This window comes from Schistocerca cancellata, chromosome 7 (assembly GCF_023864275.1).
Source record: "Schistocerca cancellata isolate TAMUIC-IGC-003103 chromosome 7, iqSchCanc2.1, whole genome shotgun sequence".
Taxonomy (NCBI): Eukaryota; Metazoa; Arthropoda; class Insecta; order Orthoptera; family Acrididae; genus Schistocerca; species Schistocerca cancellata.
In genome coordinates, this window is record NC_064632.1 from 449,784,486 (window position 1) to 449,811,761 (window position 27,276).

Here is a 27,276-nt window from a genome sequence, read left to right on the forward strand (position 1 = left end):
GCACCACGGTTGGTGTTGCTCAGACAGCAGAGGGCATTGAGGTGCTGCCAGCACTCCCGCTTAAGCTGACGAAGATAAGGAGGCCACATCAATAAGGCATTGAAAACCAGTACTAAGAATCGATATGTCACCACTACAGTGAGTGGATTCTCATTAAAGTAAAGTTCTGGTTCCAGATGAACCGTACGACACCGACAGAAGTGCGTGACACACGACTTCGCGGCTGAAAACTGGAAGCCATAGGATACAGCCCATGACTGCACCTTGTTAATGGCTCCCTGTAGACGCCACTCTCAGCAGCTCCAGTACTGGAGGAGCAGTACGAAATACAGAAGTCGTCTGCATACAGAGAAGGTGAGACGGACGGCCTGACAGCTGCTGCTAGACTGTTAATGGCCACTTAAAACAGAGATACACACAATACAGAGCCCTGTGGGACCCCATTCTCCTGGATATTGGGGAGGGGGAGGCACTATGGAAGGCACCAACTTGGACGTGGAAAGTAAAGAGCAATAGGAAATTTTGGATAAAAATGGGGAGTGGGCCCCTGAGACCCCACTCATATAATGTCGCAAGGATATGATGTAGCAAGGTCATGTCATAAGCTTTTCGTAAATCAAAAAAGATGGAAACCAAGTGTTGGCGTTTGAAAAAGTCTGCTCAGATGGCAGACCCAAGGGAAACAAGATTATCAGAGGTAGAGGGACCCTGGCAGAAACCACCCTGGCATGGAGCCAGTAGGCCACGTGACTCCGGGATCCAACCCAACCACCAACTAGCCATATGTTCTAACAGTTAACAAAGAACATTTGTGAGGCTGACAGGTCAATAGCTATCCACATCAAGCGGGTATTTGCCGGGTTTGAGCACTGAAATGATGGCGCTCTCTTGCCACTGTGATGGAAAGATGCTATTGCACCAGATCCGGTTGAAGATGACGAGGAGATGTCGCTTGTAGTCGGACGAGTGATGTTTGATCATCTGACTGTGGATCTGATCTGGCCCAGGAGCTGTGTCAAGGCAATGTGCAAGGATGCTGAGAAGCCCCCGCTCTGTAAATGGAGCTTATAGGGTTCACTGTGACGTTCAGTCAACGAGAGGAGTTTCCTTTCCATCCGCCATCTGAGGGTGTGAAATGCTGGGACATAATTTTCCGACACGGAGCGCTCGAGCGTAGTGCTCAGCAAAGTGCTTGGCAATTGTGTTTGCATCGGTAGATAACATGCCAATGACGTTAATGCCAGTGACACATATTGGGGTCTGCTACCCACAAACATGTCTGTTCTTCATTCAGAGGTGGGAAGGTGATGTATGGCACACAATGGTCGAGACGTATCTCTCCCATCACTCCTGCTTCCGTCGTTTGATAAGTTGGTGAACATGGGCACAGAACTGCTTAAAGGCTATGAGGTGCTCCAGGCAAGGGTGCTGCTTTTGCCACTGTAGAGCTCGCCGACACTCCTTAATTGCTTCAGCAACTTCCGGCAACCACCAAGGGACTGCCTTTTGCCAGGGGTACCCTAAAAAGCAAGGGATCACATTTTCTGCCACAGAAAGGATTGTTGTAGTCACCTGCTCAACCATCACATTGATGTTCCCATGTGGGGGAGATTCGACAGTGACAGCAGAGGTGAATGTTTCCCAGTCTGCCTTGTTTAAAGCTCATCTGGGCAGGTGTCCATGGGTCTGATGCTGGGGCAGTGACAGGAAGATGGAAAAGTGGTCACTACAACACAAGTCATCATGGGCTCTCCAGTGGATGGATGGGAGAAGTCCTGGGCTGCAGAGGGATAAATCAGTGGCCGAGTAAGTGCCATGAGCCACAATGAAATGTGTGGGGGCCCCAGTATATGAGAGGCAGAGGTCGAGTTGAGACAGGAAAGTTTCGACATCTCAACCTCGCCCAGTAGGTGTTATCTCCCAAAAGTAGTAAACGTTTAGGGAGTTGTGGGCCACAGGAGGGTACTTTTTCTTAGCAGACTTCTTTGTTTGCTTGCCGTCTCGCTTGTCTTTAGGGGCTTGCTGGGAGGACTTCTCCAAAGTAGCTTCAGGCTTGGATGAAGATTGTGAAGCGCTTCGTCCAGCAGCTTTTGGCTCCTTTAGCCAACGGCAAGTGTACGCTGTGGCATTAGTGGAGACCTTGGGAGAGGATGTCCCAAGGGACCCCTTCTGCACGAGAGGAGCCAGAGGAGGCAGTCGCCTCTCCGGCTGGGGGGAGGAGACTGATGGGGGAGGAGACTGCGTTTGTGGGGGGGCCTTGCTCCCGACGTAGGTACTTTGGGAGCAATGGAAGGAGATTGTCCCCCTACCACCAAGGGAGTGAATGTATTCTGGAGGCCCGGAGAGCCCACTGTTCGTGGCACCAAGTGTGGGATGACTGGTTCTTGTGATAGCGATGGTAATGTAGCTGCAGCATATGAGACATCAACCAGACGGGCTGAAATTGTGCAAATTTACGTTTAGCCTCTTGGTAAGTCAACCGGTCCAGGGTCTTGTACTCCATGATTTTCCGCTCCTTTTGGAGCACTGTGCAGTCTGGTGAGCAGGAGCGCTGCTCTCCATGGTTACGCTCGAGCGTTTCCTCGCGCTGCAGCGGCTACCGGCCACCCGCCGCCTTAAAGCGGGCGCCGCCCAGATGAACGCGGCGTGACGCTGTCCGTGTATGTAGCAATTGTCATTTTCGAGTTTGAAGTTCTAGTTATCATCTCGCAGTTAAACATTGGATTTTGCATACCTGAAAATCATGAACTACGGTTAGGCGTTGCAAAACTGGGTCCCAAATGGAAAAAGTGTAACATCTGCAACACAATATTTACTTTTGGTATAACAGAGGCGTGAATGCAGAGCAGGCAGCTCGAAAGATTTGAACTGTGTGTAGAGCGAGTGGTTTTGGGGAAAATGCGCCAGAAGAATATATTCTTGTTTCAACAAAGATCGTTCTGGCAGGAATGATATTCCACTTAACGAAGTCTCGACTACTGATATAAGTTATGGATTGCCATTTAACCATCATGCGAAATTTGCATTCAACAAGCAAGGTTCAGAAGTCTGGTGTAGAAGTACTGCATGCTCCAATACGAAACAACAAAAATCAACGGAGTGACTATTATTGTAGTTTTGCTTGAATGTAATCAGGTCGCTCATTGAGCATTCCTATGCAATACTGTTACTGGCGACGAGTTATGAGGCCTTTATCGTTAGCTTCCTAAGAAGAAATGAAAGGCTGTACCCTACCAAAAAACGTAAACTAGAACAAATAGTAGTGTGAACATAATATTTTCCATCTGATAGCTCCAAAAGTGTATTTTGCACTACGAATTCTTCCGCAAGGGTGTGTCCATCACAGCTGGAATTTGTTGCCAGCAACTGAGACACCTTTCAGCCGCAATGTAAGAAAATCGACCGACAAAATTACATCACGTGTGCTACTGCATGATAACGCCCTCTGTTGATTTGGGAAACAAAAGTATCCAGGAGATTGATAGGGAAGTCATCTCTCAGGCACTTGTCCTGCAGCTGATCGTATACTCGTAAACTTTTACCTTTCGCGCTCTTGATCGGTTAACAGTCAAGGCAATTCATTTCTAGACGAAAATGCTCTTCAAAATACACTGGTTTAATGTCATTAGAACCAGTAGGTTTCTACAGGCATAGAATTTTGAAACTACCTTAGCATTGTCGGGTTGTTTTAGATATTGTGATTTTGATGATTACTGTTGTGTTATATAAACTAACGGAAAACGCGATTAAAATATTCTCTGTGCTAATACAAATTACATTCAACTTACTATTACGATGTCAGTCTATCTTAATAAAGCATTAAGTGTCTGTAAGACGACTGTGCCTATTTTAACACGAATTATTAGGATATTACCGACTTTGACACACTCTGTATTTACTTCGTGTCATGCAGCCACATGACATTTCATCATACTCAATTATTATGAAATTGTGGCACTTCATAGATAAAATTATGTATTCACAACAATAACAAATATGTCGGCAGAAAACAAAAGTGGCATTATGAATTTTGCAATACCATATGGTTTTCGCTCTAACACTATGAGGTACTGAAAGTAGCACAACGAATTTCGCTCGAGCGTTGTCTTACGATTCCCTTATTGAGTTTCTATCTGTCTGCTTGTAGCTTTGCTACAACATAATTAAAAATACGGCTTTCGGCGAGTCTCGAATTGTGAAAATAAGTATCTTGAACCTGGTACGCACGCACGATACTTCAGAGCTAGCGAAGAGGTGTGGCGTCAGTGTCTTTCTCATTGGCCCTGTAGCCGCTATGACAGATAAATCGCAACGTAAAGAGACGTTGTATTTCCTGTGTGGAACGATTTTCTCGGACTCTAAAGCATTAACTGATATCCTTATATCACATCTCAAGAGAAAATCACTCACATTATTCAATTGAAATGACAGGAAAATATCACGTAAATTTAGCAGGATAGTTCTGTGCCATCAAGGAAGTAACTCGTCGATCACAGAGTTGCTAAACATATTCTGCGTTGTTGCCAAGTTTCAGTTAGACTACCAGGAAGGATACCAGCTGATGCGTTCTGTGAGTGACCTCGGAAGTGACTAGCTTCGTTACAGAGTTGTGGGTGGCAAGGGCTGGAATATCCTCGTTATATGTCAATGAGTCTTATTCAAATTTCTGTAACTAGGTTTAGGAACTAGAGTGTAATTACTTGTAATACGTCGATACACTGAGTGCAAACGAAACGCCATAAATTAATAACGGCGACAATTATTTGCGTTTTACTGTCTTAATCGGACCGAAACCTTGAAAGCGTATTCACCATTCTCAATTTTTGAGCTTCTCCAGTGGCTGAGTTGACAATGTATCTATGCTATACAATATTATTATTATTATTATTATTATTATTATTATTGAGATCACTGTCGTTGGCACATCCGCCACAAAACAGGCATGACCTGGCTGCTTCTTGTCAGCTTTTCTGACGGATATTCTGTCGCTGCTCGAAACTTGAAGACTTAAAGGGGAATATACCATATTGTGATGATCTGATGTTTCTATTCTTCCAGCTCTGACATTCAAAAAATAGTTACAATAAGCGACGGAAAAGTGCCTGTGAACCAACAATTAATAATTCAGTCATAATTAGTGGGATCTGACAAACCCCATCTGTCATCTGATAATTGTGAAAAACTACTTTTCTCATCTGCACAGCACCGCAGCACGAACTCAAGGGTTTCGTAGGATTCCTGTACTTAATTTCGTTGTGGTCGTTTTCAGTGACAGTAGAGGGGAGTAAAACCATCTGACTTGAAATATAATTTTCCAGTGGGATTCGAATCTTTGGCTACAGTTGCAGTAGCACATCCAGTGAGGTGTCAAAGAATGTGAGCATTCACTCATTGCTGTAGTATAGGCTAGGGTAGAAAGAAGCAGGTTTCCCACAAAGTAAATAAACGATGAGAGACACTGTAATTAACGCATAAGTAACCATTTCGCAAACGTAAATTTTCCAAATAGCTGTCACTTATTAAACATGAATTGTTCAGAAAATTATAACTACTGGTGAAAGGAGTAGGTTAATGCAGTGTGTGTGTACTTTCGGATATGTCCGAAACATCAGGCACTACAAATCAAAACAGACAGCCTTGTTAATCAATTAAATATCGAAAGACAGATGTCCAGACTTTCACAGGGCGTTAAAATACAGCTACAGCGGCTGATGAAAATTTGTGCCTGGCCAGGTTCAGCCTGGATTCGTGATCTCTCTTCTTTCGGACATGTCGGAAAGAACAAACGCCACACATATATGCTTATACAGGGTATTTCTGGAGGAATAGTAGACATTTTAGCAGGTGGTAGTATAGACGAATTGCATAAAAAATTCCATATTAATGTGTCCACTTTTTTTGAGTACAGAGATACAATTATTAGTACGTAACCCACCAAACTCAATGCAAAGGCAAATGACGTTCAAAATTGATTTACAAAAATTCCCCTACCAACTTCAATGCACTTTAGACTTCTCTTGATAACACCACGTGTAGATCTTCTGAGGGTGTATTTGCGTTCTTTTATGAGGGCTGCACTATTCACAATCCCTTGTAAACTTCGCCTTTAAATCATGCAAAAATGCAAAGGGATAATGTCCAGGGACCTTGGTGCCAAGAAAAATGCTCACATCTACGGGTCCATCTTCCGGGAAATGTTAGGTTTGAATGATGTGTCACCTGACGACTAGAATGTGCAGGAGCACCGTCATGCCGGAGGAACATACGACTTCCCGTATAATTATCCAGGTCTCGACGGGCCATCGAAAGTTTTCAGTGTTAGGTGCACGTCATCGTCCGAAGCCTCGCGGGGATACAGTGTTGCTGCGAGCGACTGGAATAATGGACAGGCGGGGAGGGGGACCGCGTATGTGGTATGCGACAAAGATGGGAATTTGAGTCTGACGAGGAGCGTGTGTATAGATAGGTCCTGCAGGCACCTCGGTCGTTGTGTCCCGATAGTGCAATGGTCAGCGCGTCTGCCTAGTAAGCAAGAGGTCCAGGTTCGAACCTCGTCGGGCACAAATTTTCATTTGCCGCCGTTGCCGTATTCCAACGTCCTGTGGCAGTGTGGACGTCTGTCCTTCGATGTTTAAGATGCAATTGTATTTTGGGGCAATACAGGTGATTTGCGAACATTTGTCTTGCCACCAATGTAACGGTACTTCAAGGGCATCCATTCCTTAGCCATTGCTTTGTGATGGCGCTAACCCATGTCGTATACATGCGAATCAGATTGTGGCGCATATTCAGTCAAATAACAAATGGTCAGTATACAAGTACTTACGAATAGTAAAAGCAGGATTGCAGTAAGCTAATTACTTAACCAAGTGCAACATAGGGCACCTGTGTAGTGAGTCATTTCAGCTGCATAGCTGACAATAATATTTGTCAGGCAATTCACTACAGAATTAATGTAATACCTGCACGATGATCTTTGAAGTCAATACTGTATCATTATCAGCTCGTGAATGGTGTACTATGTTCGTTAAAACAGATTACTCAAGCTGGTCCTAAATAAAGAGAAGCGACGATACCACCACACAAATTTTGCTTAGCTAGTCAGCGCTAGATTATGTGCGCCACCATTAACGTTACTGTAAGCAGTTTGACAGCATAACACCACCACATCCACTGACAACCTGTACCATTAGCGTCACACAGTTGTTACTCGCAGTGATTACAAGTTGCTGATGGTTGTCAAGAATAGCGGAAAGCGCCTCATGAATGTGAAGGGATTTGCATTACGCTAAGGACAGAGAATCCTAAGTAACAGCAAGAGGATACCCAGCGAAAGGAAGAGACCACGTATTGTCTCGAGTTCTGGCAGTTTGATATTAATGTAGTTCCCAATGGTTTCACACTAACGGGTTTTTTCGGCTATCGGAATACTCATATGGGAATTATCGAAATGTAATTGGTAAAACACTCAACTACCTTAATAGCATCTCATTTTGGATTGAATATGACTCGGAAAGCGATGTTAATTTGACGTCTCCATCCGTCATAAAACGACTTACTGAATGAAGTCTGAAATGCACTCACAGTTGTGTTGCCTGCAGCATGAATTCTGTCAAGTTTTGTGGCAGCTGGCAGTCATTGCTGAATACAAACATGTACAAATATTTTCACTGCTCTAGAGGAACTCGTCTTTGTTGCATTTTTTTCCATACCGTAATTAGCACAATAACATAAAGCTCATTCTGCTGAAGAACTTGATGCCTGCAAGTACTTAAATAAGAATCTGCGAGTGGTAGTAATGCATGAAACAGACTGTTGGAAAAGAAGAATGTAAAGCTCCCTGCTTTTTGCGTTTCCGATAGGGCCTACAATAAGAATCTGGTGTCATATTATGCTTCAGAACCCGAAACTGTTTATTTTTCACTTCATACTAAAAGAAAAGCTATGACGAGAAGAGGAAATGACTTACATACTTCTCAGAAACTTTAGTTTTTTGTGTCTATTTTCTTACTTCATACTAAAACAAGGGCGTTGATATGTGAGGAGGAAATGAAATATACGCTTCCAAGGCATATTTCCTTGTGTGCTATTACTGCGTGCATGAAAGCTCTACAGTGAATTTTTTGTGTAGGATAAATTCTGATATCACCTCAGATTACTTTGTGAGAAGGTTCCTATTTTCTTGGATTTCAAATAGTGTGGACAGTTCATCACTGGTTACTATTCTGGCGACTAATGACGTGATACTCGTTCCAACTGTTCCACGCCACCTGTAAATAGAATCTCACGTTGGTTACTATAAGAACATGCAGGCAGTGATGTCCGCTCACTGCAGTGAGAGCCAAGGTGGTTTCTTTTTCTTTTCTTTTTTCTTTTTTTTTCGGCTAAGCGTCTGCTACTACAGTGTCCACGCTCAGCCAATATAAGCAAATTGCGGCGGCATTCGGCACTGCTAATTGCAGCACTAGTCGCGAGCCGCGACAAGAGCGCACTGTCTCTGCTAACGGTATTATGGAGTTAATACATCTTACTTACTTAAAGTAATATGTAGGGAATGGGTTGGGTAAAAATTCAGTTTGTAGTAACTAGTCATTGAATTAAAATACTTTTCAGTTATATTTGGCGCAACATTTATTGTTGCTAGTCTCTCTAATGTTAATAGTATTGATTCAGATTGTGCGTGAACACGAAAACACACACACACACACACACACACACGCACAGTCATTGATTCCAGTGAGAGTGACGACTGCAGTCTGTTGAACAACACATGCGCCAATCAATTACACAGATACACTGCGAGCGAAAGGTGTCTAGTTGTTGGCAACAAATTCCAGCTGTGATGGGCACACCCATTAGGAAGAATTCCAAGTGCAAAACACACTTTTCGAGCTATCAGATGGAAAATATTATGATCAAACTACTATTTGTTCTAGTTTACGTCTTTTGGTAGGGCCCACCCTTTCATTTCTTCTTACGAAGTTAACGATAAAGGCATCATTAATAGTCACCATTAATAGTATTGCATTGGAATGCTCAAGAGCGACCTGATGACGTTCAAGCAAAACTGCAATAATCGTCACTCCGTTGATTTTTGTTGTTTAGAATTAGAGCATGCTTGCAGTACTCCTACACCAGACTTCTGAACCTTGCTTGTTGAATACAAATGTCCCATGATGGTTAAATGGTAATCAGTCACTTATATCAGTAGTCGAGACTTCCTTAATGTGAAAAATCATTCCTGCCAGAACGATCTTTGTTGAAACAATAAATCTTTTTCTGGCGCACTTTTACCAAAACTACTCGCTCTACACACAGTTCAAATCTTTCGAGCTGCCTGCTCTGCAATCACACCTCTATTGTACCAAAAGTAAATAATGTGTTGCAGATATAACACCTTTTTCCACTTACGACCCAATTTTGCAACGCTTAACCGTAGTTCATGATTTTCAAGTATGCAAAATTCAATGCTTAACTGCAAGATGATAACTACAACTTCAAATTCGAAAATGACAGTTGATACATACACTGACAACGTTACGCCGCGTCCACCTGGACGGCGCCCGCTTTCAGGCGACGGTTGGCGTCTGGCCGGTGGCCAGTAGCCGCTGCAGCGCAAGGAAAACACTCGAGCATAAGTCATGCGGAATTGTTTCTGGAATTACTTATTATTATTGGTGGGTAGAATGTGAAACGAATTATCTTCGATGTTCATAACTTTAGACGAGGGCCGAAATATGGTTAAAAAAAAAGAGATAGGGTTGGACGACAACACATCATTTCGCTAATCGACAACACAACCTCTTGACACTTCCCCGTCTTACAGTGTTGCCAGATTGTGCAGATGGGCGGACTTAGCGTTGTCAGAGGCGGCCGGTTTCCTTGGTCACCTTAAGTGAACGACTGGGACTTAGTCTGTGTGGCGGGCCGGTCGGCGGTCAGTTTTTATGTCTAAGGCTCTACATAACACTCGCATTATTTGATATTATTAGTAACACACAAAACACTCGCATTATTTGATATTATTAGTAACACACAAAAAACAGTTGGAGCTGGTCGCCAGTAAATCCTTAAGGCTCCTCTTAAACTGAACTTTATTCGTAACTAACAAACCCGGCAATGCTTCACAACTGCTGAATATATGTGGGAATTGGATATACAGTACATCCTAAACTCCTTCCCACCATCTCCTCCTCCCCCTCCTCTTTGCCAATCTCTTCCTCCTCCCCCCCTCTCCATGTCCATTTTCTCATCCCCCTCCCCCTCTATGTCCTCTCAGCACTCCAGACCTCAAGCATTGTTTATTATTATTATTGCAAACAAAATGGATTGGGAATAGAAGTCACTCAAAATGAACAGGTAAGTCAGATGGGATTCGTACACAGGGCACAAGAGAGACCTCTCCACCTGCTGCATCTGCGAGGATAGTAGCTTCAGTGTCAATATTTTGCATGGTTTTAAGTGAAGCGGTAGGATTACAAAGTTTCAGATGATTCAGATTCTGTAGTAGTATTCTGATCATAAGCTGATAAATTTCCTGTTTTCTGTAAAACTGACGACAAAAAAGAAAACAAAACAGCACATTATCTTGTATACAATTTTTGTCTGAAAACATACAGAAAGAAAAAGAATATATATGGGAGAAACAATTTGTCTAATGGTTTAAATATCGTGCTATTGTAGTTACAACTGATGTGATAAAAACAATTAAACCACGGATTTTCACAGCACAGCACAGCATTTTCTTTCTCACAGTCAGTTTTAATGGAGCTGCATGTTTGTTAAACAATTTTGTAAAAATCTGAAGTTAATGGGTCAAGAACTTCTGGTTATTTTTTCTAAAAAACATTTCCCCTTTCTATATTAAATATATATTGACATATTATATATGTATTAAAAATATATCATATGTCCATCAAAATATGTATTAGAGTACCATGTAGAAATTTGAAGTAAATCGGACAAAAACTTTTCATGATTTTTGGTAACAATATTTCCTGATTATATATTACATGTTTTCATATCAAACAACGGAAAATCCAGGATGGAATAATGACAATGTTATGAAAAGGATAGATTGCTACTTGCCATATAATGGAGTTGCAGACAGGCACACCAGAATAACTTTTAGAAAGCTAGCAGTCTTTTTGATAGACTGCTTGACATACTGATAGAATTCTAACAATCTTTTTGTTGTGCCTGTCACCGACTCAGTATCTCCACTATATTGTGAGAACCAATCTATCCTTTTCATAATATTGTGGCCTTTATTTATACAAATTTTAAAAAATATGTGCAGCCCATGTCTGTCTGAATTAGAGTATAGTGTAAAAATTGGAAGTAAAACACATTGGCAGTACTTTTCAAGATTTTTGGTAGTGTTAAACAATGAGTTGTCTTTACATAGTAGTACAGATTAAACTTTAATGGCTGCTGGCAAATTACTGAAAATGTGTGTTCCTGAATAACAGACAACTAATGGAGAGCTGCTAGATTTGTTACTGGTAGGTTCAAACAACATGCAAGTGTTACTGAGATGCTTTGTGAATTCAAATGGGAATCCCTGGAGGAAAGGTGACATTCTTTTTGAAGAACTCTATTGAGAAAATTTAGAGAACCAGCATTTGAAGCTGACTGCAGAACAATTCTATTGCCGTCAATATACATATCTCATAAGGACCACGAAGATAAGAAATGAGAATTTGGGACTTATACAGAGACATACAGTAGTGGAAATTAATATAAAGGCAGGGGTTCTATGAAATTAGTTTACAATGTCTTACGCAACATGCATCAAACTTATTATGAAAGTAGTAGATTACGTATAAGACATAAACAATCATCTACATCTATATGTTACATCTATATCTATACTCTACAAACCATCGTGAAGTATATGGCACAGGGTAAGTCCATCCCACTGTATCAGTTACTAGGGTTTCTTCCCATTCCATTCACATATGGAGTGCAGGAGGAATGACCAATTGAATGGCTGTGTATGTGCTGTAATTATTCTAATGTTATCCTCACGAACACTATATGAGCAATATGTAGGGGGTTGTAGTATATTCCTAGAGTCATCATTTAAAGCCAGTTCTTGAAACTTTCATTTAAAGCCAGTTCTTGAAACTTTGTAGTAGACTTTCTCACAACAGTTTAGTTCAGGAGTCTGACAGTTCAATTTCTTCAATATTTCTATAACACTTTTCTATGGATTAAACAAACCTGTGACCATTTGTGCTGCTCTTCTCTATATACACTCAGTATCACCTGTTAGTCCCATTTGGTATGTGGCCCACACACTTGAGCAATATTCTGTTTTTCATGATGGAATTACACAGTTTCTTTCATAACACAAGTAACAGAATATGGCCTTCTCATTTCCTGGATGGAAACTGATATAAAGGCAGTCACTGTCCTCTTGTATTAGTGCACTGTTAGTAGTTTTTCCAATCTCTGTTCTTCCTATTTAGCTCAAAAATTCTCTTCAGCATTGATTTTGTTAGGGTTTGTAGTTCTTACAGTTAAACTGTCACCCACTCTTCTTGTATCACTCTTTCCAGCCCTCATATTGCCTTCCGTTGCAATAAACATGCTTGGAAGTATTCACAAAGGTTTTCCACAGGGATCAAATCTGGACTACATGCAGGCCAGGGCAATACATCAATATCTTTTACCTTCAAACCATTTTTTGGTTCTAGCAGAAATATGCACATATACATTACCTTGTTGAAACATCAGGCCTTTATCCCCTAAGTCCTTATGCATTCTAGTCAGTTCTCTCTCTAGGTGTACATGTTCAGTGTTCATTCTAGTATTTGACTAAGCAATGCATGATTTATCTTCTGCTCATTCTTACATGCTGCTCTGTTCTCCGACTGTGCCAATAATATTGAAACCCATCCAGCCCAACTAAATTAGAAAACTTCTCATCACTGCACATCACTTTATCCCATTCTGAAGACCATGACATACAGTTTTCAGAAAACTTCAATCTAGCCAGTTTATGTCTGAGTGGAGCAGGTTTCTGCAGTGGTTTCTTGAATTCTAGATATTTGTCATGTGACAAAATTTGTCATACATATCTGGCAATTACTGGCAACGGTAAATCAGCAACAAGCTGAGAAGTATAATGGTTTGTGGTCTACCTTTGCCCATAAGTAACTGTTTCCATGTACCTTTTTTTTTTACTTTGCCCATTTTTTTCTGTTCTCTCTGTATCATGTGCCCCAATCACTGTACTTGAATGGTTCAACTTCTTGGCAATCCAGTAATCAGAGTGTCCCATTTCATTCTACATACCATTTTTGCTTTTCCATCACATGACAACTGTTCCCACGTGGCATTTTTCCAATTCTGACTTTTGAACACAACATGCACTGTCACAAGTGGTGCCTGTTCCCTATTTCCTATCTGCAGTAAAGTCATGTACACACACACACACACACACACACACACACACACACACACACACACACACACACACACACAGTAACACTGCACACAGCCAACTGTTTTTATAATGAGTTCCATCTTTGCCCCCTGAATCTTTATGTCTTATTATATACTCTACTACCAACATCGAATTCAATGCCATTTGACTGCATTTATCAGTGAACTGGATATTATACTGCTGCATATACACTGTGCACACATATTCCACTTGACAATGTTAATTTTCCTACAAATACCCATCCATTATACAGATTTCCACTACTGATATTGTATTGACAGTCATTTTTCTTTCGCTCTATTTGTGAGTGGAACAGGAAAGAAATGACTAGTAGTCATTATAGGGTAACCTCCATCACATACTGTGGCTTGCGTGGTATGTACAGGGCTATTACAAATGATTGAAGCGATTTCATAAATTCACTGTAGCTCCATTCATCGACATATGGTCACGACACAATACATATACGTAGAAAAACTCATAAAGTTTTGTTCGGCTGAAGCCGCTCTTCAGGTTTTTGCTGCCAGGCCAGGAAGTGGGAGAATACAAGGTCTACCTGTCAGGAGTCAAAGTAGGAATAGCACAATGGGGTGTAGGGCTTTACATGGCCTCTACGCTCTCCCGACTTAACCCCATGCGATTTCTTTCCGTGGGGTTATGTGAAAGATTCAGTATTTAAACCTCCTCTACCAAGAAACGTGCCAGAACTGCGAGCTCGCATCAACGATGCTTTGGAACTCATTGATGGGGACATGCTGCGCCGAGTGTGGGAGGAACTTGATTATCGGCTTGATGTCTGCCGAATCACTAAAGGGGCACATATCGAACATTTGTGAATGCCTAAAAAAAACTTTTTGAGTTTTTGTATGTGTGTGCAAAGCATTGTGGAAATATCTCAAATAATAAAGTTATTGTAGAGCTGTGAAATCGCTTCAATCATTTGTAATAACCCTGTATGTAGATGTAGCCGTACATTTTTCTGGACTAAAGTGACTAAATCTTTGGGAATATTATTCTTATTTCTAGTATTGACTCCATGAACTGAGCTCTTGGTTTGAAATAGAGATAAATTTCATTAAGGAATAAATATATTTGAAAGCCATCATTACTATCCCATTTTCTCTAAACAGGGCTCTGCAGGGTGTTCTCCAGTTCCTACTTTCACACTACAAATAATCCTTATCACATGTGTTTGGTCTCTAAAAAGTTTTGCTTGACTTGATGAGTTACCTTTTCCTTTATTTTTATATCACCTATGTCTGACAACATTCGTCTTGAAAATAGAGAATTGTTTAGGTGCTCCAGCAGTTCTGTGGTATTTTCCTCCCAGCTCAATTTATTATCAAGCTGTAATCCCAATAATTTAACACTGTCAACCTCTTATACCTGCTTGCCATCACATTTTAGGCAAATATTGATGAGAAACATCTCACAAGCATTAAACTGCAAACTGCAACACCCCCCCCCCCCCCTCCCTCTCCAAGGTTTAGTGAGAAAGAATTGGCTAGCAACCATTTCTTAAAACCCATGAAAATTTCATTAATTAATCTTTCTAAGGCTAAGCTTGATCTGCCATTTATTGTGATGTATGTGTCATCTGCAAACAAACCAAACTTTTTGGTTAGTTTAAAAGGGGGGAATGGGACCAAACTGCGAGGTCATCGGTCACTTGTTCCCAGTAAAACAATTACCCAAGGGAAACAAGAAAACAAAGAAGACATACAGCACAATAACAGGAGAAAGGAAGAACCAGAAGAACGATGGAAGGACAACAAACACTACAGTGGACAAACAGAACAAGAAAACCACAGAGAGGCACAAGAAACAGGGAGAAGAGATTAAAAACAAGAAAACAGATTACCATGGCTGGTTGACCATGAGAATAAAGAAGGAGAAGCCAGCCATTCAGCAACACACTAAAACCTCCACCCTAAAAGCCCTAGGGTGGAGGACACAGAGGGCCATAGGATATGCACTAAAACTCAGATCAAATGATAAAACCCAACCTTACGAATAAAATGAAAAACTAAAGCTGCTGTTGAGGCATTGTCACCCAACACCAAAGGTAGGGTGCTGGGAAAGTTAAAAGTCTGCCGCAGAGCGGCTAAAAGTGGGCAGTCCAGCAAAAGATGGATGACTGTCATTTGGGAGCCACAGCGATACTGATGGCTAAAAGTGGGCAGTCCAGCAAGAGGTGGACGACTGTCATTTGGGAGCCACAGCGACACTGAGGTGGGTCCTCGCGATGGAGGAGGTAACCTTGTGTGAGCCACATATGGCCAATGCGGAGCCGACAAAGGACAACTGATTCCCTGCGAGAAGCCCGCAGGGAAGACTTCCACACACTCGCAGTCTCATTAATGACACGCAGTTTGTTGTGCATACTGTTTATGACATTCCGTCTCTCAAAGCAAAAAAGACTTGCAGCATAAGACAGAGCGCAGGTCAGTTTCATAGATGCCCATCGCCAGGAGCAGTTTCCGAAAAGCCTATTTGGCCAGCCTGTCAGCAAGTCCATTGCCTGGGAGTCCGAAATAACCTGGGGTCCACACCAACACCACTTAATGACTGGACTGTTTCAGGGCAGAGATGGACTCCTGGATGTTCACTAGTAAGTGATGGCAAGAGCAGCACTGGTCAATAGCTTGTAAGCTGCTCAGGGAGTCAAAATAGAGAAGAAATGACTCACCAGAACAGGAACGGATGTACTGAAGTGCACGAGATATGGCCACAAGCTCTGCAGTGAATACACTGCAGCCAGCGGGCAAGGAGCCAGCTTGACATAACAGTGGTAGACCATCACCTTGACCTTCTCAGGTAATGTGTCACAAGCGAAGGCCAAGATGAAGGGACCAGTGGCAATCTGCTTATTCCTCGGACCCCAATGGACGTACCGGGTGAAATAAACTCCTCGTCGCTCTGAGTTGGCGGGCAGCTCATCGTCAGCCTGCAAAAGGAGGTCCCTATGGAATATAATACCCTGGACTATATTTAAGGTCTTATAAGGCGTGATGGTAACGGAAACATCCCGCAGTTTGTCACAAACGAGTAATGCCTGTGACTGGGCACAGGATGCCGTTTTTATTAAGACTGACCCTGACTGTATTTTGGACAAGCCCTCCACCTCACCAAACTTGTCATCTACATGCTCCACAAAAAACTCAGGCTTCATTGAGACAAAGAAGTCCCCATCAGCTCTCGTACATACGAGGTACCAGGGTGAATAGGGTTTGCTGTCATCCTTAGCCCAGCATTCCTCCCATGGTGTGGCATGGCATTTGATCACCAGCAAGTGATGACATGGTACGCTTCATTGCGCGTCACCTGCCCTGATGCCAACCACTCCAACGGGCACCAACCAGCCGCAGCAAAGGCCACTTGGCAGAATGGCCATTGCCAGGAGTCCGGATGCCTCACGGTGAAGGGCATCTACTCCTTGACATACATAGGGAGTTAACGGTGCAGGCAGCAGCAGAGCAATCTCTGTGTAGTCAGTGGGCTACAACCAACAGGGTACATGGCGGCTCCACCACAACTGACTGGCTACCGTGCTGGATATGAGGTGCAAAGAATTCCATGGTCATCGTCGGCGCAGAAAACGACACTGCACAGTGGGTGGAGGAAGTTGTTCTCACTCAAGAGATGGAGGACGAGCGGGACTGCAATGCCACGACGAGAAAGTGGGCTAAAGATCTCAATGAACGATGGACACGATGCATCATGTAAGGTGCCCTTCCCCAATTGGCTCACTCTTCAGGAAAATTTTGAAAAATGGAGGTCAAACCCTACAGGGGATCAATACCTCAGGCCTATCCCAAGCTCCGGGCCTGAAGGCGGCAAACCAAACTTGATGTCTGGTAAAGTTGCAGATAAAAGGTCACTGATATACACAAGAAAAAGTAAGTGTCCTAAGATGTAACCCTTTGGGAAACAACATGTAATAAGTCCTCAGTTGCATGATGCCTGATAGCATAATACATCTCTTTCTTAATGACAACTTTTTCTTCGTGTCACAGATACAGATCCGAACCACTTTGCAGCATTTCCTGTCACACTCTAATATTCTAATTTACTTGAAAGCATATTATGATTTACCCAGTAAAATGCCTTTGATTAAGAAGCTAATTGTATATAACCTCTTCTAAAGTTTTTGAGAATGCTGGCTAAAGTGAAAATGGTGGTATTTCTTTATCTGCTTTCTTATACAAAGGCATATGTCAGTCATACAGGAAATGTTCCCCTGGTAATAGAGGGGTTACACAGGTAACTTGATGTGTTGCTAAACTCTGAAGTACATTATTTCTAACTTTATTGATATTTTCTCATAGCATTATCTTATTATTTTAAAGATTTTATAGTGGACATTAGTCTTACTGGTATGAGTTATACATACGACTGAAGTTATTTGCAGTGCCCTGTCTGAAATATTACATGGCAGCATTTGTTGACAAACCATTTTTTTCAGTAACAGTTATGAAATGTTTGTTGATTGTCAACTTCTTATACCTGCTTGCCATCATATTTTAGGCAAATACTGCAGGAAACCTCTTACAAGCATTATATTGCATATAGTGTTCTCCACCTCCCCCACCCCCTACACCACATAGTGTCCTCCATCACACCCAAGATTTAGTGAGAAAGAATTGGCATCCACTATATCCCTTAATGTCTTTATTTTGTTACCTGGTGTGATTATCTCTTTCTTCTAATGTATTTGCTTTGAATTCCATATTTCTCCTTTAATATTTTGCAGTGGCTCAAGGAGCTACAGCATCTCCAACAGAGCCGATTCTGACTGGTTGACACAATTTCCTTGTGTTTTACAAGATAGCGCTATTCCTTGAGTAATCCTTGGCTTCTCTGTAGACTTTGATTGAATCTGCCTTAATTTGGGGAGAAAACAGTATTCAAATATGGTATGAGCTTTGCTTATTAATAAAGGTGGTGGTTTTGTTTTACTCATGCCACAAGCACTGTATACATCACTCCAGTTCATGACTTTGACAAGTGTCCTAAAATAATCAGTTTTTGGCATCAACAGGAATGACAAGTCATGGTATGAAAGGCTACTGACTATTAGTTTTGTAATATAATTTTGTTCATTAGATCTTTCTACAAAGACATTATCTATCACTGTTTTTGATGAATTTAGTTTGAAAATTTATATTAAGAATTAAGTTGAGGGATAGTTATACTAAGTTGTAGATCATGCAAAATTTTACCAATGTGGTGGCCTATTGCATTTTGACTTACAAGAATAGGAATCACAACTACAGTAAATATATTAATTTTAAATACATAAATCGAACTGTTTAAATATATTTAAATTTCTAATTGATCATTTAACATTGGAGGGAAAAATAAATGAAAGAAAAAGAAAAAATGTGGTGTACCAAGTGGGAACTGAACCCTAGCCCTTAACTACTCGAGTATCATGCCATTAGGACATCTATTGGTTGAAACTTTCTGATACCCTACATGTAAATCTCTAGCAACCGTTTTACCTTTTCCTATGGCGCAGTGAGGTGAAATGTTATGGGAATCTGAAAGGGATGTCTACCTGCTCCTGTTCACAAAGTTTGAGCCAAATCAGTATGCCTCATCCCATGCCCACCTGTGGTTAGATTCACATTCGGAGTAAATCCACCTTACTCATCAAATCATTTTTTCTCCTCCTAGGCTCTACTGGAGAAGGAACTCTTTAGCTGATCATCTACAGAAAACATTTTCACACTAAAAGAAGGTGGTATTTTCCACTTTTGTTGTATTAATGTTATTTGTTCACAACTAGTTTCAGCCTTCTAGGCCATCCTCAAGTGATTTTGTGGTTCTGCAAAAAAAAAAAAAAAAAAAAAAGGGTATGCCTTACATATTTAAATGTCAGTGTCTTTAATTTTTTCTCTAATTGTTTTGGTTCACAAATGCTGTCTTGTTGGTTTGACAGTGTTTGTGGCCCAAAATGAATAGAAAACACAAATTTTAAAATGCTGATGTTTTAATATGTAAGGCATAATTTTCTATTTGAGAATGGCTTAGACAGCTGAAACTAGTTGTGAACAAATAAAAAAATACAACAAAAGAGGAAAATGCCACATTGTTTTAATAAACTCATTGCTGTGGCAACCACAATGGAAAGAAAACCACACATCCTGAATTTGATCATATACTCACTCTTTTTGTGACCACCTAAAGCCTTTTGATTTACAAGAGTAACAACCTTAACTACTTTGGATAGATTAATTTTACACATATAAACTAAACTGTTTGAATATATTTAAATTTTATGATTAATTGGTTAATGCTGCAAGGTATAAAATTTTTAAAAAAATAAAAAGCTCGTAGCAGCGGTAATCAAACCCAGGCCGACGAACTAACTGGCAATTTGGTCATGAAGCCATTACTTCAGCCATAACTCAGAAACCGATCTTACTCTACGCTTCGCTTGCACAATAGATTACACGGACTTTCACAGAAAAATAATGACCTGGTGCTGTGAGCAACATAGCACTCATAGTGCCCGAAGGGATGACATCACATCAGAATACGCGCAGTCAAAAACAGACAGGTGCGTCCCATCTCTGAGTTGATTGTAGTTTGACTGGCCATCATTTGATCACTCGACACTGGTTTCAAGTTATTGCAGAGAGACTGCTACAAAACATGTCTGCGTCATTTTACTTGTATTTACATACCAGCTTGCATTCACAGAGAAATGGCATGACTTCACATCTACATCTACAACTACATAGATACTCTACAAGCCACTAAAGAGTGCATTGCGGAGGGTACCTGTAGCACTACTAGTCATTTTCTTTCCTGTCCCACTCACAAATACATCAAGAGAAAAACGACTGTCTATATACCTCCATATGAACCCTAATTTCTCATATCTTATCTTCATTATCCTTGCATGCAATGTATGTTGGCGGCAGTAGAATCGTTCAGCAGTCAGCTTCCGATGCTGGTTCTCTAAATTTTGTTAATAGCATCTCCATGAAACTTATGCATTGTTCGAACCTACCGGTAACAACTCTAGCAGCCAGCCTCTGAACTGCTTCGATGTCTTCCTTTAACCTGACCTGGTACAGATCCAAAATACTCAAGCAGTACTCAAGAATAGGTCACAGCAGTGTCCTATATGTGATCTCCTTTACTCTTTTCTAAAATTCTCCCAATAGAGCAACACTGACCATTCGCCTTCCCTACCACAGTTCTCACATGGTTGTTCTATTTCATATTGTTCTGCAATGTTATGCCCAAATAGTTAAATGGCTTGACTGTGTCAATCAGGACACTACTAATACTGTATCTGAACATTACAGATTTGTTCTTCCTATTCAACTGCATTAACTTACATTTTTCCACATTTAGAGTTAGCTGCCATTCATCACACTGACTAGAAATTTTGTCCACATCATCTTGTACCTTCTTACAGTATTCTTTAGTGCGATTTCCAGCTCGAATTCAATGAGAAATGGCATAATTTTAGTGTGATATTTACAGTGCACTGTAGCACTTTAACACTTGATAACTGGCCTCCACTGGTGTTACTGATTGTGAAAAATTTTTACTGGAAGGGTTTTTAACAGAATCTATCTTAAAATCACAAGCAAATGTCATTTCTTTGTTTTGTTCTTATATAGGCCAGTAGATATTCAAGATGATTTATGAAAAGATTAAAATTACTTGCAGATGCTTGGTATACACTTACTAATATGAATGATTTATCATGAAATTTTAGTTCTGTCGCACACTGTTCCATAGACTGCTCAGGGAAAAATGTATGGATGTCTATATTCTTAATTTTATGACAATTTTGATGAATATGGCAAATCCTCCATTCTCTATTCCTGCTCTGCAAAAGTGAGATACTAACCTAAATACTGTAATACTTAACAGATCTATACCAGTGATCAAACATTCAGAGGGGCACATTATATAAACTGGATTTGATGACTCTTAAGTCATCAGTGCAGATAACTAGTTCAATAATTTTTTTTTTTATCTTAGTCCTCAAATATTCTGAAGTAATTTCACATCAACTGAAATAAAATTGGATGGAAATAAAATTTCTGTTGAGTGATATATGCCAGAATTATGCTGTTTAGTTTCATTCTCAAACAGAAGGCTTCTTGCAGTCTTAACCCCCCTTCAAACTTTATTTCTTTCTGTCCTTTCTGTTCTAGAAAAGGTAGTGTTCTGACACCTGTAATCACTGGTATTTTACCACTCATAACACTGTCTCACCTATTTAAATGTTCTGCTATTAAATCTCATGCCTAGTATGAATATAAACCCATTTACCAACAGAATCAACATTAACCATAGCAATATTTGACCCTGCACCTGACATAAGCAGCCCATTTCAACTCCAAATCAATTCTCCACACTGAAGGGTACAAATGAGGTCAGTCATCGTGCCTCAGATCAGATACAAGCTCACCATTGCCATGTCTCCATGCTGTGCAATCTTTACCAGGTCACACACTATACTGTATCCAGGATCTCTGACAATGGTATTGCCCAGCCCACCCACTGTAGTCACAGAGTCTTCCTTGGTGAAGTCTTCACAAAGTGATCTTAAATCCTCTATCACTTGCTCCAGACCAGCACTATGATAAACAAAATGGTGACCTGGTATTCTGATCCTAATTCAGCAAAAGTTGGCCCACACCTCTAGTATTAAAACTACGTAACAACAGAACTTACTTTCTCTTTCCTAAATTACCTGCATCCTTACTTTTCAACTTACTGCTGAGAGTTTGTTGTGACCTGTTTATATCTACACCTGTCTGAGGCTCATCAGTTTCTAACTGAAGCAACAGCTTAAACTTTATTTTTCATGTTCACCACAAAGCAGTCAGGTGAAGTACTATGCCTGTTCCCTATGTTATCTGTTGCAATTTCGCAGCTGTCTTTACCTTTATTCCTCCTTAAACTATCCAGATCTTCCCTATCCTTGTCTAATTAAGGTTGAAGCTCAGAATTTTCCCCTTCCTATTCCAATAATTTCCTACAACTTTCCCCCTCCTATTCCACAAAACTTCCTATCTCTAATACATATCCTACAAAACAATTGCAAAGCCTCATTTACTTCCCCAATTTCCATGCCACTACAGTCACCTCAGTAGAAAAAACTAAAGCACCCACCACACCAAACCCAGAAGCAAACAATTTTACGGGAAGTCAGGCACTTTTAAACTCATGATAAAAATAATATTTTGGTGAGGAAAAAATCAATTAAATTACTGATAAACGAGAGAACACATTCACAAAAATGTAGTGTATACGCAAATAAATGTAAACAAATGACTAGTGAAAAGTTCCTGGCTCATACAACTTGTGCTTTGTCCCAGAAATATGAACAAAACAACTGAAGGGATACACTCTACTTAAATCCCAGGGAATGGGAGGGGGAGGGGGGAAGCCAATTAAATGCTAGATTATGTACAAAAGGATATCTCAGAAACCTGGACTTTTTCAACTGTTGTTAGGTATAAATCATTTCATATTCTTTTAACTTTGGCTTGAATTTATGATACGGACATCAGACAATTTGATGTGAAAACTGCCTTTCTCAATGGCGATTTGCAAGAAGATACTTTCATGAAACAGCCCAAGGGTTTCAATAGTGATAATGCAATCTCAGTCTGCAAATTAAAGAAAAGTCGTTATGGAGTGAAACAGTCTCCTCAATTTGGAATTAAAAAACTGTTCAGTTTATAAAGTTTTTTTTTAACAGCTTTATTCAGACAATTGTGTGTTTCATGCTCAAGTTGATGGTCAAGAAATGTTCAGCTTTTTTTGTAGGCGACAGATTAATTCAGACTGAATCACCACAGCTATAAATAAAATACTTGAAGAATCCTTGATTTATTTTGAAATTGTGGTTGATGATCCCAGTTACATTGTAGGATTGGAAATCAGGTGAGACTGTAAAAATAGAGAATCATTTATCAGTCAAGAGGGTTGTATTAGTTGCTCTTAGAAAAAAATGAGCATTAACAATTGTAAACTTAATGCAACAATAATTGATTGTTGTTGTTGTTGTGGTCTTCAGTCCTGAGACTGGTTTGATGCAGCTCTCCATGCTACTCTATCCTGTGCAAGTTTCTTCATCTCCCAGTACCTACTGCAACCTACATCCTTCTGAATCTGCTTAGTGTATTCATCTCTTGGTCTCCTCCTACGATTTTTACCCTCCATGCTGCCCTCCAATACTAAATTGGTGATCCCTTGATGCCTCAGAACATGTCCTACCAACCGATCCCTTCTTCTAGTCAAGTTGTGCCACAAACTTCTCTTCTCCCCAATCCTATTCAATACTTCCTCATTAGTTATGTGATCTACCCATCCAATCTTCAGCATTCTTCTGTAACACCACATTTCGAAAGCTTCTATTCTCTTCTTGTCCAAACTATTTACCGTCCATGTTTCACTTCCATACATGGCTACACTTCATACAAATACTTTCAGAAATGACTTCCTGACACTTAAATCTATACTCGATGTTAACAAATTTCTCTTCTTCAGAAACGCTTTCCTTGCCATTGCCAGTCTACATTTTATATCCTCTCTACTTCAACCATCATCAGTTATTTTGCTCCCCAAATAGCAAAACTCCTTTACTATTTTTAAGTGTCTCATTTCCTAATCTAATACCCTCAACATCACCCGACTTAATTCGACTACATTCCATTATCCTCATTTTGTTTTTGTTGATGTTCATCTTATATCCTCCCTTCAAGACACCATCCATTCCGTTCAACTGCTCTTCCAAGTCCTTTGCTGTCTGTGACAGAATTACAATGTCATCGGCGAACCTCAAAGTTTTTATTTCTTCTCCATGGATTTTAATACCTACCCCGAATTTTTCTTTTGTTTCCTTTACTGCTTGCTCAATATACAGATTGAATAACATCGGGGAGAGGCTACAACCCTGTCTTACTCCCTTCCCAACCACTGCTTCCCTTTCATGTCCCTCGACTTTTATAACTGCCATCTGGTTTCTGTACAAATTGTAAATAGCCTTTCGCTCCCTGTATTTTACCCCTGTCACCTTTAGAATTTGAAAGAGAGTATTCCAGTCAACATTGTCAAAAGCCTTCTCCAAGTCTACAAATGCTAGAAACGTAGGTTTGCCTTTCCTTAATCTTTCTTCTAAGATAAGTCGTAAGGTCAGTATTGCCTCACGTGTTCCCATTTTTCTACGGAATCCAAACTGATCTTCCCCGAGGTCGGCTTCTACTAGTTTTTCCATTAGTCTGTAAAGAATTCGTGTTAGTATTTTGCAGCTGTGGCTTATTAAACTGATTGTTCGGTAATTTTCACATCTGTCAACACCCGCTTTCTTTGGGATTGGAATTATTATATTCTTCCTGAAGTCTGAGGGTACCTCGCCTGTTTCATACATCTTGCTCACCAGATGGTAGAGTTTTGTCAGGACTGGCTCTCCCAAGGCCGTCAGTAGTTCCAATGGAATGTTGTCTACTCCGGGGGCCTTGTTTCGACTCAGGTCTTTCAGTGCTCTGTCAAACTCTTCAGGAGGTATCGTATCTCCCATTTCATCTTCATCTACATCCTCTTCCATTTCCATAATATTGTCCTCAAGTACATCACCCTTGTATAGACCCTCTATATACTCCTTCCACCTTTCTGCTTTCCCTTCTTTGCTTAGAACTGGGTTTCCATCTGAGCTCTTGATGTTCATGCAAGTGGTTCTCTGATCTCCAAAGGTCTCTTTAATTTTCCTGTAGGCAGTATCTACCTTACCTCTAGTGAGATACGCCTCTACATCCTTACATTTGTCCTCTAGCCATCCCTGCTTAGCCATTTTGCACTTCCTGTCGATCTCATTTTTGAGACGTTTGTATTCCTTTTTGCCTGCTTCATTTACTGCATTTTTATATTTTCTCCTTTCATCAATTAAATTCAATATTTCTTCTGTTACCCAAGGATTTCTACTAGCCCTCGTCTTTTTACCTACTTGATCCTCTGCTGCCTTCACTACTTCATCCCTCAAAGCTACCCATTCTTCTTCTACTGTATTTCTTTCCCCCAGTCCTGTCAATTGTTCCCTTATGCTCTCCCTGAAACTCTGTACAACGTCTGGATCTTTCAGTTTATCCAGGTCCCATCTCCTTAAATTCCCACCTTTTTGCAGTTTCTTCAGTTTTAATCTACAGGTCATAACCAATAGATTGTGGTCAGAGTCCACATCTGCCCCTGGAAATGTCTTACAATTTAAAACCTGGTTCCTAAATCTCTGTCTTACCATTATATAATCTATCTGATACCTTTTAGTATCTCCAGGGTTCTTCCATGTATACAACCTTCTATCGTGATTCTTAAACCAAGTGTTAGCTATGATTAAGTTGTGCTCTGTGCAAAATTCTACCAGGCGGCTTCCTCTTTCATTTCTTAGCCCCAATCCATATTCACCTACTACGTTTCCTTCTCTCCCTTTTCCTACATTCGAATTCCAGTCACCCATGACTATTAAATTTTCGTCTCCCTTCACTATCTGAATAATTTCTTTTATTTCATCATACATTTCTTCAATTTCTTCGTCATCTGCAGAGCTAGTTGGCATATAAACTTGTACTACTGTAGTAGGTGTGGGCTTCGTATCTATCTTGGCCACAATAATGCGTTCACTATGCTGTTTATAGTAGCTTACCCGCATTCCTATTTTCCTATTCATTATTAAACCTACTCCTGCGTTACCCCTATTTGACTTTGTATTTATAACCCTGTATTCGCCTGACCAGAAGTCTTGTTCCTCCTGCCACCGAACTTCACTAATTCCCACTATATCTAACTTTAACCTATCCATTTCCCTTTTTAAATTTTCTAACCTACCTGCCCGATTAAGGGATCTGACATTCCACGCTCCGATCCGTAGAACGCCAGTTTTCTTTCTCCTGATAATGACGTCCTCCTGAGTAGTCCCCGCCCAGAGATCCGAATGGGGGACTATTTTACCTCCGGAATATTTTACCCAAGAGGACGCCATCATCATTTAATCATACAGTAAAGCTGCATGCCCTCGGGAAAAATTACGGCCGTAGTTTCCCCTTGCTTTCAGCCGTTCACAGTACCAGCACAGCAAGGCCGTTTTGGTTATTGTTACAAGGCCAGATCAGTCAATCATCCAGACTGTTGCCCTTGCAACTACTGAAAAGGCTGCTGCCCCTCTTCAGGAACCACACGTTTGTCTGGCCTCTCAACAGATACCCCTCCGTTGTGGTTGTACCTACGGTACGGCTATCTGTATCGCTGAGGCACGCAAGCCTCCCCACCAACGACAAGGTCCATGGTTCATGGGGGGGAATTGATTACAGTTCACAATTCACTTGGGAGAGTGCCCAGCTAATGAAGACAGGAAATCTACGAAAAATGTTCCATTTCATGATGCTGCAGATGGTCTGACATTTGTTTCCACAGTGACAACACATGTTATAATGTTTTCTGTCAGTCAAGTAGTTGGTTTCTCAAGAACCTTAGACCTCAGCATTGGACTGCTGTTAAACACATCCTAAATATCTTCAATGTGCAAGAGACGAAGGTAGTAAATACAGTACCACCAATCTTAAACCGTGTGTGTGTGCGAGTGTATACCTGTCCTTTTTTCCCCCTAAGGTAAGTCTTTCCGCTCCCGGGATTGGAATGACTCCTTACCCTCTCCCTTAAAACCCATATCCTTTTGTCTTCCCTTCTCCTTCCCTCTTTCCTGACGAGGCAACCGTTGGTTGCGAAAGCTAGATTTTTGTGTGTATGTTTGTGTTTGTTTGTGTGTCTATCGACCTGCCAGCGCTTTTGTT

The 27,276-nt window shown here is 40.8% G+C and overlaps 1 protein-coding gene across 3 annotated transcripts in view; it reads right to left on the reverse strand.

Moving 5' to 3' along the window:
- Nucleotides 1-27,276, reverse strand: part of LOC126092122 (testis-expressed protein 2) — a 335,634-nt gene that overhangs the window by 303,590 nt on the left and 4,768 nt on the right. The gene's annotated exons all lie outside the window — the stretch shown is intronic.